General features: G+C 37.9%; 7 non-coding genes across 7 annotated transcripts; 3 read left to right on the top strand and 4 right to left on the bottom strand.

The window, feature by feature from the left end:
• Positions 1 to 7,924: 7,924 nt before the first annotated feature.
• TRNAS-UGA (transfer RNA serine (anticodon UGA)) lies at positions 7,925 to 8,006 on the bottom strand. Its single transcript has one exon. It is a non-coding gene; the product is annotated as a tRNA-Ser (tRNA).
• A 1,479-nt stretch (positions 8,007 to 9,485) lies between these two features.
• On the bottom strand, positions 9,486 to 9,567 carry TRNAS-UGA (transfer RNA serine (anticodon UGA)). Its single transcript has one exon. It is a non-coding gene; the product is annotated as a tRNA-Ser (tRNA).
• Positions 9,568 to 9,690: 123 nt separating this feature from the next.
• Positions 9,691 to 9,764, top strand: TRNAT-AGU (transfer RNA threonine (anticodon AGU)). The gene has a single exon. It is a non-coding gene; the product is annotated as a tRNA-Thr (tRNA).
• A 1,472-nt stretch (positions 9,765 to 11,236) lies between these two features.
• Positions 11,237 to 11,310, top strand: TRNAT-AGU (transfer RNA threonine (anticodon AGU)). The gene has a single exon. It is a non-coding gene; the product is annotated as a tRNA-Thr (tRNA).
• A 1,281-nt stretch (positions 11,311 to 12,591) lies between these two features.
• Positions 12,592 to 12,673, bottom strand: TRNAS-UGA (transfer RNA serine (anticodon UGA)). Its single transcript has one exon. It is a non-coding gene; the product is annotated as a tRNA-Ser (tRNA).
• A 1,476-nt stretch (positions 12,674 to 14,149) lies between these two features.
• Positions 14,150 to 14,231, bottom strand: TRNAS-UGA (transfer RNA serine (anticodon UGA)). The gene has a single exon. It is a non-coding gene; the product is annotated as a tRNA-Ser (tRNA).
• A 123-nt stretch (positions 14,232 to 14,354) lies between these two features.
• Positions 14,355 to 14,428, top strand: TRNAT-AGU (transfer RNA threonine (anticodon AGU)). The gene has a single exon. It is a non-coding gene; the product is annotated as a tRNA-Thr (tRNA).
• Positions 14,429 to 14,521: the final 93 nt, after the last annotated feature.

The raw sequence follows: 14,521 nt of genomic DNA on the forward strand, positions 1-14,521 counted from the left end.
TTGAAAACACAGTCGGGAATGGACGCAGTGTACTATATGATCACACTGTGTTGCTGGACAGGGAAGGGGGAGAAGTTGTATGCTGATTGGACAGCGTCATACAGAAAACATTAGCTGCCCAGAGTAAAAAGGAGTCATCTCCTATTTGGCTATTAGAGCTACATTAGTATATATAAATAAATGCTCATAACTTTGCAAATAAACGTTTTTAAAACAAAAAACAACAAATCACACTGTAGTTATCAGCATCATAGCGCCTATTAGGCTAGTTAGGAAATTGGGAATTGATAAACTGGTGACAGAGTCCATTTAAGGGACTATATACAGGAGTATTTGACAGAAAATAGTATTATAATTGACAGCAAGCAGAGATTTACTAAGGGCAGAAGTTGTCCAACCAACCTGATTTGTATTTATCAAGAGAAAAATAAAAGTCTGGACAAATGCTCTGAACTGAGCTGTGCGGTAGGTCACCGTGAGAAGAAAAGTGCTTTGGTGCTGTGGCTTAGTTGGTTAAAGTGCCTGTCTAGTAAACAGGAGATCCTGAGTTCAATTCTCAGCAGTGCCTTGCTATCAGTTGCTTTAGTTTATTCACTTGTTTATTATTTAAGTTTACATAACTAAAGTATATGATGAATCAAATTCTTTATAGGCGATTAAAAATCTATCGGGTTTTTCATTGGTGACAGAGACCCCATGAATGTCATTGAGTATTCTATAAGTAGTAAGTTCAATACAAAGTAATTATAGACCAGTAAGCTTAACATCCATTGTGGGAAAAACTTTTGAAGAGCTCTTAAAGGGACTCTGTTACCAGTTTATCAGGTCCCTAACTCCTAACTAGTCTAATAGGTGCTTTGCTGCTGATAACTACAGGGTGATTTGTAGTAAAAAAATGTTTATTATTTGCAAAGTTATGAGCATTTTCTAAATATGTAATTTAGCCTTTATTAGACATCTGGGAGGTAACAGCAGCAATTTTCCTGAGGTGGAGCTGACTCTCAGCATCTGATGCTGTCCTATCAGCATGAAGCTGCTTCACACACATTGTGAAACTCAAGCTACAGGGAAGGGGGATCAATTCAAACAGCCATATCTCGGGCTGTGGGCCACCTAAAAAAGCAGATTTGGTGGCATTTGAAAGACTGGATTCTACTCTTTCATAAGACACCAAAATCACAGTTCTAGCTGTGACAGAACCGAAGATATCACCTGTTGAAAACACAGTCGGGAATGGACGCAGTGTACTATATGATCACACTGTGTTGCTGGACAGGGAAGGGGGAGAAGTTGTATGCTGATTGGACAGCGTCATACAGAAAACATTAGCTGCCCAGAGTAAAAAGGAGTCATCTCCTATTTGGCTATTAGAGCTACATTAGTATATATAAATAAATGCTCATAACTTTGCAAATAAACGTTTTTAAAACAAAAAACAACAAATCACACTGTAGTTATCAGCATCATAGCGCCTATTAGGCTAGTTAGGAAATTGGGAATTGATAAACTGGTGACAGAGTCCATTTAAGGGACTATATACAGGAGTATTTGACAGAAAATAGTATTATAATTGACAGCAAGCAGAGATTTACTAAGGGCAGAAGTTGTCCAACCAACCTGATTTGTATTTATCAAGAGAAAAATAAAAGTCTGGACAAATGCTCTGAACTGAGCTGTGCGGTAGGTCACCGTGAGAAGAAAAGTGCTTTGGTGCTGTGGCTTAGTTGGTTAAAGTGCCTGTCTAGTAAACAGGAGATCCTGAGTTCAATTCTCAGCAGTGCCTTGCTATCAGTTGCTTTAGTTTATTCACTTGTTTATTATTTAAGTTTACATAACTAAAGTATATGATGAATCAAATTCTTTATAGGCGATTAAAAATCTATCGGGTTTTTCATTGGTGACAGAGACCCCATGAATGTCATTGAGTATTCTATAAGTAGTAAGTTCAATACAAAGTAATTATAGACCAGTAAGCTTAACATCCATTGTGGGAAAAACTTTTGAAGAGCTCTTAAAGGGACTCTGTTACCAGTTTATCAGGTCCCTAACTCCTAACTAGTCTAATAGGTGCTTTGCTGCTGATAACTACAGGGTGATTTGTAGTAAAAAAATGTTTATTATTTGCAAAGTTATGAGCATTTTCTAAATATGTAATTTAGCCTTTATTAGACATCTGGGAGGTAACAGCAGCAATTTTCCTGAGGTGGAGCTGACTCTCAGCATCTGATGCTGTCCTATCAGCATGAAGCTGCTTCACACACATTGTGAAACTCAAGCTACAGGGAAGGGGGATCAATTCAAACAGCCATATCTCGGGCTGTGGGCCACCTAAAAAAGCAGATTTGGTGGCATTTGAAAGACTGGATTCTACTCTTTCATAAGACACCAAAATCACAGTTCTAGCTGTGACAGAACCGAAGATATCACCTGTTGAAAACACAGTCGGGAATGGACGCAGTGTACTATATGATCACACTGTGTTGCTGGACAGGGAAGGGGGAGAAGTTGTATGCTGATTGGACAGCGTCATACAGAAAACATTAGCTGCCCAGAGTAAAAAGGAGTCATCTCCTATTTGGCTATTAGAGCTACATTAGTATATATAAATAAATGCTCATAACTTTGCAAATAAACGTTTTTAAAACAAAAAACAACAAATCACACTGTAGTTATCAGCATCATAGCGCCTATTAGGCTAGTTAGGAAATTGGGAATTGATAAACTGGTGACAGAGTCCATTTAAGGGACTATATACAGGAGTATTTGACAGAAAATAGTATTATAATTGACAGCAAGCAGAGATTTACTAAGGGCAGAAGTTGTCCAACCAACCTGATTTGTATTTATCAAGAGAAAAATAAAAGTCTGGACAAATGCTCTGAACTGAGCTGTGCGGTAGGTCACCGTGAGAAGAAAAGTGCTTTGGTGCTGTGGCTTAGTTGGTTAAAGTGCCTGTCTAGTAAACAGGAGATCCTGAGTTCAATTCTCAGCAGTGCCTTGCTATCAGTTGCTTTAGTTTATTCACTTGTTTATTATTTAAGTTTACATAACTAAAGTATATGATGAATCAAATTCTTTATAGGCGATTAAAAATCTATCGGGTTTTTCATTGGTGACAGAGACCCCATGAATGTCATTGAGTATTCTATAAGTAGTAAGTTCAATACAAAGTAATTATAGACCAGTAAGCTTAACATCCATTGTGGGAAAAACTTTTGAAGAGCTCTTAAAGGGACTCTGTTACCAGTTTATCAGGTCCCTAACTCCTAACTAGTCTAATAGGTGCTTTGCTGCTGATAACTACAGGGTGATTTGTAGTAAAAAAATGTTTATTATTTGCAAAGTTATGAGCATTTTCTAAATATGTAATTTAGCCTTTATTAGACATCTGGGAGGTAACAGCAGCAATTTTCCTGAGGTGGAGCTGACTCTCAGCATCTGATGCTGTCCTATCAGCATGAAGCTGCTTCACACACATTGTGAAACTCAAGCTACAGGGAAGGGGGATCAATTCAAACAGCCATATCTCGGGCTGTGGGCCACCTAAAAAAGCAGATTTGGTGGCATTTGAAAGACTGGATTCTACTCTTTCATAAGACACCAAAATCACAGTTCTAGCTGTGACAGAACCGAAGATATCACCTGTTGAAAACACAGTCGGGAATGGACGCAGTGTACTATATGATCACACTGTGTTGCTGGACAGGGAAGGGGGAGAAGTTGTATGCTGATTGGACAGCGTCATACAGAAAACATTAGCTGCCCAGAGTAAAAAGGAGTCATCTCCTATTTGGCTATTAGAGCTACATTAGTATATATAAATAAATGCTCATAACTTTGCAAATAAACGTTTTTAAAACAAAAAACAACAAATCACACTGTAGTTATCAGCATCATAGCGCCTATTAGGCTAGTTAGGAAATTGGGAATTGATAAACTGGTGACAGAGTCCATTTAAGGGACTATATACAGGAGTATTTGACAGAAAATAGTATTATAATTGACAGCAAGCAGAGATTTACTAAGGGCAGAAGTTGTCCAACCAACCTGATTTGTATTTATCAAGAGAAAAATAAAAGTCTGGACAAATGCTCTGAACTGAGCTGTGCGGTAGGTCACCGTGAGAAGAAAAGTGCTTTGGTGCTGTGGCTTAGTTGGTTAAAGTGCCTGTCTAGTAAACAGGAGATCCTGAGTTCAATTCTCAGCAGTGCCTTGCTATCAGTTGCTTTAGTTTATTCACTTGTTTATTATTTAAGTTTACATAACTAAAGTATATGATGAATCAAATTCTTTATAGGCGATTAAAAATCTATCGGGTTTTTCATTGGTGACAGAGACCCCATGAATGTCATTGAGTATTCTATAAGTAGTAAGTTCAATACAAAGTAATTATAGACCAGTAAGCTTAACATCCATTGTGGGAAAAACTTTTGAAGAGCTCTTAAAGGGACTCTGTTACCAGTTTATCAGGTCCCTAACTCCTAACTAGTCTAATAGGTGCTTTGCTGCTGATAACTACAGGGTGATTTGTAGTAAAAAAATGTTTATTATTTGCAAAGTTATGAGCATTTTCTAAATATGTAATTTAGCCTTTATTAGACATCTGGGAGGTAACAGCAGCAATTTTCCTGAGGTGGAGCTGACTCTCAGCATCTGATGCTGTCCTATCAGCATGAAGCTGCTTCACACACATTGTGAAACTCAAGCTACAAGGAAGGGGGATCAATTCAAACAGCCATATCTCGGGCTGTGGGCCACCTAAAAAAGCAGATTTGGTGGCATTTGAAAGACTGGATTCTACTCTTTCATAAGACACCAAAATCACAGTTCTAGCTGTGACAGAACCGAAGATATCACCTGTTGAAAACACAGTCGGGAATGGACGCAGTGTACTATATGATCACACTGTGTTGCTGGACAGGGAAGGGGGAGAAGTTGTATGCTGATTGGACAGCGTCATACAGAAAACATTAGCTGCCCAGAGTAAAAAGGAGTCATCTCCTATTTGGCTATTAGAGCTACATTAGTATATATAAATAAATGCTCATAACTTTGCAAATAAACGTTTTTAAAACAAAAAACAACAAATCACACTGTAGTTATCAGCATCATAGCGCCTATTAGGCTAGTTAGGAAATTGGGAATTGATAAACTGGTGACAGAGTCCATTTAAGGGACTATATACAGGAGTATTTGACAGAAAATAGTATTATAATTGACAGCAAGCAGAGATTTACTAAGGGCAGAAGTTGTCCAACCAACCTGATTTGTATTTATCAAGAGAAAAATAAAAGTCTGGACAAATGCTCTGAACTGAGCTGTGCGGTAGGTCACCGTGAGAAGAAAAGTGCTTTGGTGCTGTGGCTTAGTTGGTTAAAGTGCCTGTCTAGTAAACAGGAGATCCTGAGTTCAATTCTCAGCAGTGCCTTGCTATCAGTTGCTTTAGTTTATTCACTTGTTTATTATTTAAGTTTACATAACTAAAGTATATGATGAATCAAATTCTTTATAGGCGATTAAAAATCTATCGGGTTTTTCATTGGTGACAGAGACCCCATGAATGTCATTGAGTATTCTATAAGTAGTAAGTTCAATACAAAGTAATTATAGACCAGTAAGCTTAACATCCATTGTGGGAAAAACTTTTGAAGAGCTCTTAAAGGGACTCTGTTACCAGTTTATCAGGTCCCTAACTCCTAACTAGTCTAATAGGTGCTTTGCTGCTGATAACTACAGGGTGATTTGTAGTAAAAAAATGTTTATTATTTGCAAAGTTATGAGCATTTTCTAAATATGTAATTTAGCCTTTATTAGACATCTGGGAGGTAACAGCAGCAATTTTCCTGAGGTGGAGCTGACTCTCAGCATCTGATGCTGTCCTATCAGCATGAAGCTGCTTCACACACATTGTGAAACTCAAGCTACAGGGAAGGGGGATCAATTCAAACAGCCATATCTCGGGCTGTGGGCCACCTAAAAAAGCAGATTTGGTGGCATTTGAAAGACTGGATTCTACTCTTTCATAAGACACCAAAATCACAGTTCTAGCTGTGACAGAACCGAAGATATCACCTGTTGAAAACACAGTCGGGAATGGACGCAGTGTACTATATGATCACACTGTGTTGCTGGACAGGGAAGGGGGAGAAGTTGTATGCTGATTGGACAGCGTCATACAGAAAACATTAGCTGCCCAGAGTAAAAAGGAGTCATCTCCTATTTGGCTATTAGAGCTACATTAGTATATATAAATAAATGCTCATAACTTTGCAAATAAACGTTTTTAAAACAAAAAACAACAAATCACACTGTAGTTATCAGCATCATAGCGCCTATTAGGCTAGTTAGGAAATTGGGAATTGATAAACTGGTGACAGAGTCCATTTAAGGGACTATATACAGGAGTATTTGACAGAAAATAGTATTATAATTGACAGCAAGCAGAGATTTACTAAGGGCAGAAGTTGTCCAACCAACCTGATTTGTATTTATCAAGAGAAAAATAAAAGTCTGGACAAATGCTCTGAACTGAGCTGTGCGGTAGGTCACCGTGAGAAGAAAAGTGCTTTGGTGCTGTGGCTTAGTTGGTTAAAGTGCCTGTCTAGTAAACAGGAGATCCTGAGTTCAATTCTCAGCAGTGCCTTGCTATCAGTTGCTTTAGTTTATTCACTTGTTTATTATTTAAGTTTACATAACTAAAGTATATGATGAATCAAATTCTTTATAGGCGATTAAAAATCTATCGGGTTTTTCATTGGTGACAGAGACCCCATGAATGTCATTGAGTATTCTATAAGTAGTAAGTTCAATACAAAGTAATTATAGACCAGTAAGCTTAACATCCATTGTGGGAAAAACTTTTGAAGAGCTCTTAAAGGGACTCTGTTACCAGTTTATCAGGTCCCTAACTCCTAACTAGTCTAATAGGTGCTTTGCTGCTGATAACTACAGGGTGATTTGTAGTAAAAAAATGTTTATTATTTGCAAAGTTATGAGCATTTTCTAAATATGTAATTTAGCCTTTATTAGACATCTGGGAGGTAACAGCAGCAATTTTCCTGAGGTGGAGCTGACTCTCAGCATCTGATGCTGTCCTATCAGCATGAAGCTGCTTCACACACATTGTGAAACTCAAGCTACAGGGAAGGGGGATCAATTCAAACAGCCATATCTCGGGCTGTGGGCCACCTAAAAAAGCAGATTTGGTGGCATTTGAAAGACTGGATTCTACTCTTTCATAAGACACCAAAATCACAGTTCTAGCTGTGACAGAACCGAAGATATCACCTGTTGAAAACACAGTCGGGAATGGACGCAGTGTACTATATGATCACACTGTGTTGCTGGACAGGGAAGGGGGAGAAGTTGTATGCTGATTGGACAGCGTCATACAGAAAACATTAGCTGCCCAGAGTAAAAAGGAGTCATCTCCTATTTGGCTATTAGAGCTACATTAGTATATATAAATAAATGCTCATAACTTTGCAAATAAACGTTTTTAAAACAAAAAACAACAAATCACACTGTAGTTATCAGCATCATAGCGCCTATTAGGCTAGTTAGGAAATTGGGAATTGATAAACTGGTGACAGAGTCCATTTAAGGGACTATATACAGGAGTATTTGACAGAAAATAGTATTATAATTGACAGCAAGCAGAGATTTACTAAGGGCAGAAGTTGTCCAACCAACCTGATTTGTATTTATCAAGAGAAAAATAAAAGTCTGGACAAATGGGATGCTGTAGTTATAGTGATTTATACTCTAAATATTGCTCGCTTTTCAGAGTTGTAAGCCAGGGGCACAGCTGGAACCACTATTATTAATGTAATTAATCAGTGACAAAGAGGATGGAATTAAAATAACACTTTCTATAGGTGACAAACTTTAATATGTTTCTGGAAGTTCTCTTCTTAAAATAGAACGTTGTGAACAGGACTTGAACCTGTGCAGGGAGACCCCATTGGATTTCAAATCCAACGCCTTAACCACTCGGCCATCACAACTTATGAACCCTGACTGTTAAGACTTCTGGCAACTACACCTAAGGGGCTAGCCTAAAATATGAGATCAGTCTTTTGCTCTGAACTGAGCTGTGTGGTAGGACACCGTGAGAAGAAAAGTGCTTTGGTGCTGTGGCTTAGTTGGTTAAAGTGCCACAGCACCAAAGCACTTTGATCCTGAGTTCAATTCTCAGCAGTCCCTTGCTATCAGTTGCTTTAGTTTATTCACTTGTTTATTATTTAAGTTTACATAACTAAAGTATATGATGAATCAAATTCTTTATAGGCGATTAAAAATCTATCGGGTTTTTCATTGGTGATAGAGACCCCATGAATGTCATTGAGTTTTCTATAAGTAGTAAGTTCAATACAAAGTAATTATAGACCAGTAAGCTTAACATCCATTGTGGGAAAAACTTTTGAAGAGCTCTTAAAGGGACTCTGTTACCAGTTTATCAGGTCCCTAACTCCTAACTAGTCTAATAGGTGCTTTGCTGCTGATAACTACAGGGTGATTTGTAGTAAAAAAATGTTTATTATTTGCAAAGTTATGAGCATTTTCTAAATATGTAATTTAGCCTTTATTAGACATCTGGGAGGTAACAGCAGCAATTCTCCTGAGGTGGAGCTGACTCTCAGCATCTGATGCTGTCCTATCAGCATGAAGCTGCTTCACACACATTGTGAAACTCAAGCTACAGGGAAGGGGGATCAATTCAAACAGCCATATCTCGGGCTGTGGGCCACCTAAAAAAGCAGATTTGGTGGCATTTGAAAGACTGGATTCTACTCTTTCATAAGACACCAAAATCACAGTTCTAGCTGTGACAGAACCGAAGATATCACCTGTTGAAAACACAGTCGGGAATGGACGCAGTGTACTATATGATCACACTGTGTTGCTGGACAGGGAAGGGGGAGAAGTTGTATGCTGATTGGACAGCGTCATACAGAAAACATTAGCTGCCCAGAGTAAAAAGGAGTCATCTCCTATTTGGCTATTAGAGCTACATTAGTATATATAAATAAATGCTCATAACTTTGCAAATAAACGTTTTTTTTAAAAAAAAAACAAATCACACTGTAGTTATCAGCATCATAGCGCCTATTAGGCTAGTTAGGAAATTGGGAATTGATAAACTGGTGACAGAGTCCATTTAAGGGACTATATACAGGAGTATGTGACATAAAATAGTATTATAATTGACAGCAAGCAGAGATTTACTAAGGACAGAAGTTGTCCAACCAACCTGATTTGTTTTTATCAAGAGGAAAATAAAAGTCTGGACAAATGGGATGCTGTAGTTATAGTGATTTATACTCTAAATATTGCTCGCTTTTCAGAGTTGTAAGCCAGGGGCACAGCTGGAACCACTATTATTAATGTAATTAATCAGTGATAAAGAGGATGGAATTAAAATAACTCTTTCTATAGGTGACAAACTTTAATATGTTTCTGGAAGTTCTCTTCTTAAAATAGAACGTTGTGAACAGGACTTGAACCTGTGCAGGGAGACCCCATTGGATTTCAAATCCAACGCCTTAACCACTCGGCCATCACAACTTATGTACCTTGACTGTTAAGACTTCTGGCAACTACACCTAAGGGGCTAGCCTAAAATATGAGATCAGTCTTTTGCTCTGAACTGAGCTGTGTGGTAGGACACCGTGAGAAGAAAAGTGCTTTGGTGCTGTGGCTTAGTTGGTTAAAGCACCTGTCTAGTAAACAGGAGATCCTGAGTTCAAATCTCAGCAGTGCCTTGCTAATTGTTGCTTTAGTTTATTCACTTTTTTATTATTTAAGTTTACTTAACTAAAGTATATGATGAATCAAATTCTTTATAGGCGATTAAAAATCTATCGGGTTTTTCATTGGTGACAGAGACCCCATGAATGTCATTGAGTTTTCTATAATTAGTACGTTCAATACAAAGTAATTATAGACCAGTAAGCTTAACATCCATTGTGGGAAAAACTTTTGAAGAGCTCTTAAAGGGACTCTGTTACCAGTTTATCAGGTCCCTAACTCCTAACTAGTCTAATAGGTGCTTTGCTGCTGATAACTACAGGGTGATTTGTAGTAAAAAAATGTTTATTATTTGCAAAGTTATGAGCATTTTCTAAATATGTAATTTAGCCTTTATTAGACATCTGGGAGGTAACAGCAGCAATTCTCCTGAGGTGGAGCTGACTCTCAGCATCTGATGCTGTCCTATCAGCATGAAGCTGCTTCACACACATTGTGAAACTCAAGCTACAGGGAAGGGGGATCAATTCAAACAGCCATATCTCGGGCTGTGGGCCACCTAAAAAAGCAGATTTGGTGGCATTTGAAAGACTGGATTCTACTCTTTCATATGACACCAAAATCACAGTTCTAGCTGTGACAGAACCGAAGATATCACCTGTTGAAAACACAGTCGGGAATGGACGCAGTGTACTATATGATCACACTGTGTTGCTGGACAGGGAAGGGGGAGAAGTTGTATGCTGATTGGACAGCGTCATACAGAAAACATTAGCTGCCCAGAGTAAAAAGGAGTCATCTCCTATTTGGCTATTAGAGCTACATTAGTATATATAAATAAATGCTCATAACTTTGCAAATAAACGTTTTTAAAACAAAAAACAACAAATCACACTGTAGTTATCAGCATCATAGCGCCTATTAGGCTAGTTAGGAAATTGGGAATTGATAAACTGGTGACAGAGTCCATTTAAGGGACTATATACAGGAGTATTTGACAGAAAATAGTATTATAATTGACAGCAAGCAGAGATTTACTAAGGGCAGAAGTTGTCCAACCAACCTGATTTGTATTTATCAAGAGAAAAATAAAAGTCTGGACAAATGGGATGCTGTAGTTATAGTGATTTATACTCTAAATATTGCTCGCTTTTCAGAGTTGTAAGCCAGGGGCACAGCTGGAACCACTATTATTAATGTAATTAATCAGTGACAAAGAGGATGAAATTGAAATAACTCTTTCCATAGGTGACAAACTTTAATATGTTTCTGGAAGTTCTCTTCTTAAAATAGAACGTTGTGAACAGGACTTGAACCTGAGTGGATTTCAAATCCAACGCCTTAACCACTCGGCCATCACAACTTATGTACCCTGACTGTTAAGACTTCTGGCAACTACACCTAAGGGGCTAGCCTAAAATATGAGATCAGTCTTTTGCTCTGAACTGAGCTGTGTGGTAGGACACCGTGAAAAGAAAAGTGCTTTGGTGCTGTGGCTTAGTTGGTTAAAGCGCCTGTCTAGTAAACAGGAGATCCTGAGTTCAAATCTCAGCAGTGCCTTGCTATTTGTTGCTTTAGTTTATTCACTTGTTTATTATTTAAGTTTACATAACTAAAGTATATGATGAATCAAATTCTTTATAGGCGATTAAAAATCTATCGGGTTTTTCATTGGTGACAGAGACCCCATGAATGTCATTGAGTTTTCTATAAGTAGTAAGTTCAATACAAAGTAATTATAGACCAGTAAGCTTAACATCCATTGTGGGAAAAACTTTTGAAGAGCTCTTAAAGGGACTCTGTTACCAGTTTATCAGGTCCCTAACTCCTAACTAGTCTAATAGGTGCTTTGCTGCTGATAACTACAGGGTGATTTGTAGTAAAAAAATGTTTATTATTTGCAAAGTTATGAGCATTTTCTAAATATGTAATTTAGCCTTTATTAGACATCTGGGAGGTAACAGCAGCAATTCTCCTGAGGTGGAGCTGACTCTCAGCATCTGATGCTGTCCTATCAGCATGAAGCTGCTTCACACACATTGTGAAACTCAAGCTACAGGGAAGGGGGATCAATTCAAACAGCCATATCTCGGGCTGTGGGCCACCTAAAAAAGCAGATTTGGTGGCATTTGAAAGACTGGATTCTACTCTTTCATAAGACACCAAAATCACAGTTCTAGCTGTGACAGAACCGAAGATATCACCTGTTGAAAACACAGTCGGGAATGGACGCAGTGTACTATATGATCACACTGTGTTGCTGGACAGGGAAGGGGGAGAAGTTGTATGCTGATTGGACAGCGTCATACAGAAAACATTAGCTGCCCAGAGTAAAAAGGAGTCATCTCCTATTTGGCTATTAGAGCTACATTAGTATATATAAATAAATGCTCATAACTTTGCAAATAAACGTTTTTTTAAAAAAAAAAAACAAATCACACTGTAGTTATCAGCATCATAGCGCCTATTAGGCTAGTTAGGAAATTGGGAATTGATAAACTGGTGACAGAGTCCATTTAAGGGACTATATACAGGAGTATGTGACAGAAAATAGTATTATAATTGACAGCAAGCAGAGATTTACTAAGGACAGAAGTTGTCCAACCAACCTGATTTGTTTTTATCAAGAGGAAAATAAAAGTCTGGACAAATGGGATGCTGTAGTTATAGTGATTTATACTCTAAATATTGCTCGCTTTTCAGAGTTGTAAGCCAGGGGCACAGCTGGAACCACTATTATTAATGTAATTAATCAGTGATAAAGAGGATGGAATTAAAATAACTCTTTCTATAGGTGACAAACTTTAATATGTTTCTGGAAGTTCTCTTCTTAAAATAGAACGTTGTGAACAGGACTTGAACCTGTGCAGGGAGACCCCATTGGATTTCAAATCCAACGCCTTAACCACTCGGCCATCACAACTTATGTACCTTGACTGTTAAGACTTCTGGCAACTACACCTAAGGGGCTAGCCTAAAATATGAGATCAGTCTTTTGCTCTGAACTGAGCTGTGTGGTAGGACACCGTGAGAAGAAAAGTGCTTTGGTGCTGTGGCTTAGTTGGTTAAAGCAACTGTCTAGTAAACAGGAGATCCTGAGTTCAAATCTCAGCAGTGCCTTGCTAATTGTTGCTTTAGTTTATTCACTTTTTTATTATTTAAGTTTACTTAACTAAAGTATATGATGAATCAAATTCTTTATAGGCGATTAAAAATCTATCGGGTTTTTCATTGGTGACAGAGACCCCATGAATGTCATTGAGTTTTCTATAATTAGTACGTTCAATACAAAGTAATTATAGACCAGTAAGCTTAACATCCATTGTGGGAAAAACTTTTGAAGAGCTCTTAAAGGGACTCTGTTACCAGTTTATCAGGTCCCTAACTCCTAACTAGTCTAATAGGTGCTTTGCTGCTGATAACTACAGGGTGATTTGTAGTAAAAAAATGTTTATTATTTGCAAAGTTATGAGCATTTTCTAAATATGTAATTTAGCCTTTATTAGACATCTGGGAGGTAACAGCAGCAATTCTCCTGAGGTGGAGCTGACTCTCAGCATCTGATGCTGTCCTATCAGCATGAAGCTGCTTCACACACATTGTGAAACTCAAGCTACAGGGAAGGGGGATCAATTCAAACAGCCATATATCGGGCTGTGGGCCACCTAAAAAAGCAGATTTGGTGGCATTTGAAAGACTGGATTCTACTCTTTCATAAGACACCAAAATCACAGTTCTAGATGTGACAGAACCGAAGATATCACCTGTTGAAAACACAGTCGGGAATGGACGCAGTGTACTATATGATCACACTGTGTTGCTGGACAGGGAAGGGGGAGAAGTTGTATGCTGATTGGACAGCATCATACAGAAAACATTAGCTGCCCAGAGTAAAAAGGAGTCATCTCCTATTTGGCTATTAGAGCTACATTAGTATATATAAATAAATGCTCATAACTTTGCAAATAAACGTTTTTTTAAAAAAAAAACAAATCACACTGTAGTTATCAGCATCATAGCGCCTATTAGGCTAGTTAGGAAATTGGGAATTGATAAACTGGTGACAGAGTCCATTTAAGGGACTATATACAGGAGTATGTGACAGAAAATAGTATTATAATTGACAGCAAGCAGAGATTTACTAAGGACAGAAGTTGTCCAACCAACCTGATTTGTTTTTATCAAGAGGAAAATAAAAGTCTGGACAAATGGGATGCTGTAGTTATAGTGATTTATACTCTAAATATTGCTCGCTTTTCAGAGTTGTAAGCCAGGGGCACAGCTGGAACCACTATTATTAATGTAATTAATCAGTGATAAAGAGGATGGAATTAAAATAACTCTTTCTATAGGTGACAAACTTTAATATGTTTCTGGAAGTTCTCTTCTTAAAATAGAACGTTGTGAACAGGACTTGAACCTGTGCAGGGAGACCCCATTGGATTTCAAATCCAACGCCTTAACCACTCGGCCATCACAACTTATGTACCTTGACTGTTAAGACTTCTGGCAACTACACCTAAGGGGCTAGCCTAAAATATGAGATCAGTCTTTTGCTCTGAACTGAGCTGTGTGGTAGGACACCGTGAGAAGAAAAGTGCTTTGGTGCTGTGGCTTAGTTGGTTAAAGCACCTGTCTAGTAAACAGGAGATCCTGAGTTCAAATCTCAGCAGTGCCTTGCTAATTGTTGCTTTAGTTTATTCACTTTTTTATTATTTAAGTTTACTTAACTAAAGTATATGATGAATCAAATTCTTTATAGGCGATTAAA

Source organism: Rhinoderma darwinii (assembly GCF_050947455.1).
Source record: "Rhinoderma darwinii isolate aRhiDar2 chromosome 3 unlocalized genomic scaffold, aRhiDar2.hap1 SUPER_3_unloc_13, whole genome shotgun sequence".
Taxonomy (NCBI): Eukaryota; Metazoa; Chordata; class Amphibia; order Anura; family Rhinodermatidae; genus Rhinoderma; species Rhinoderma darwinii.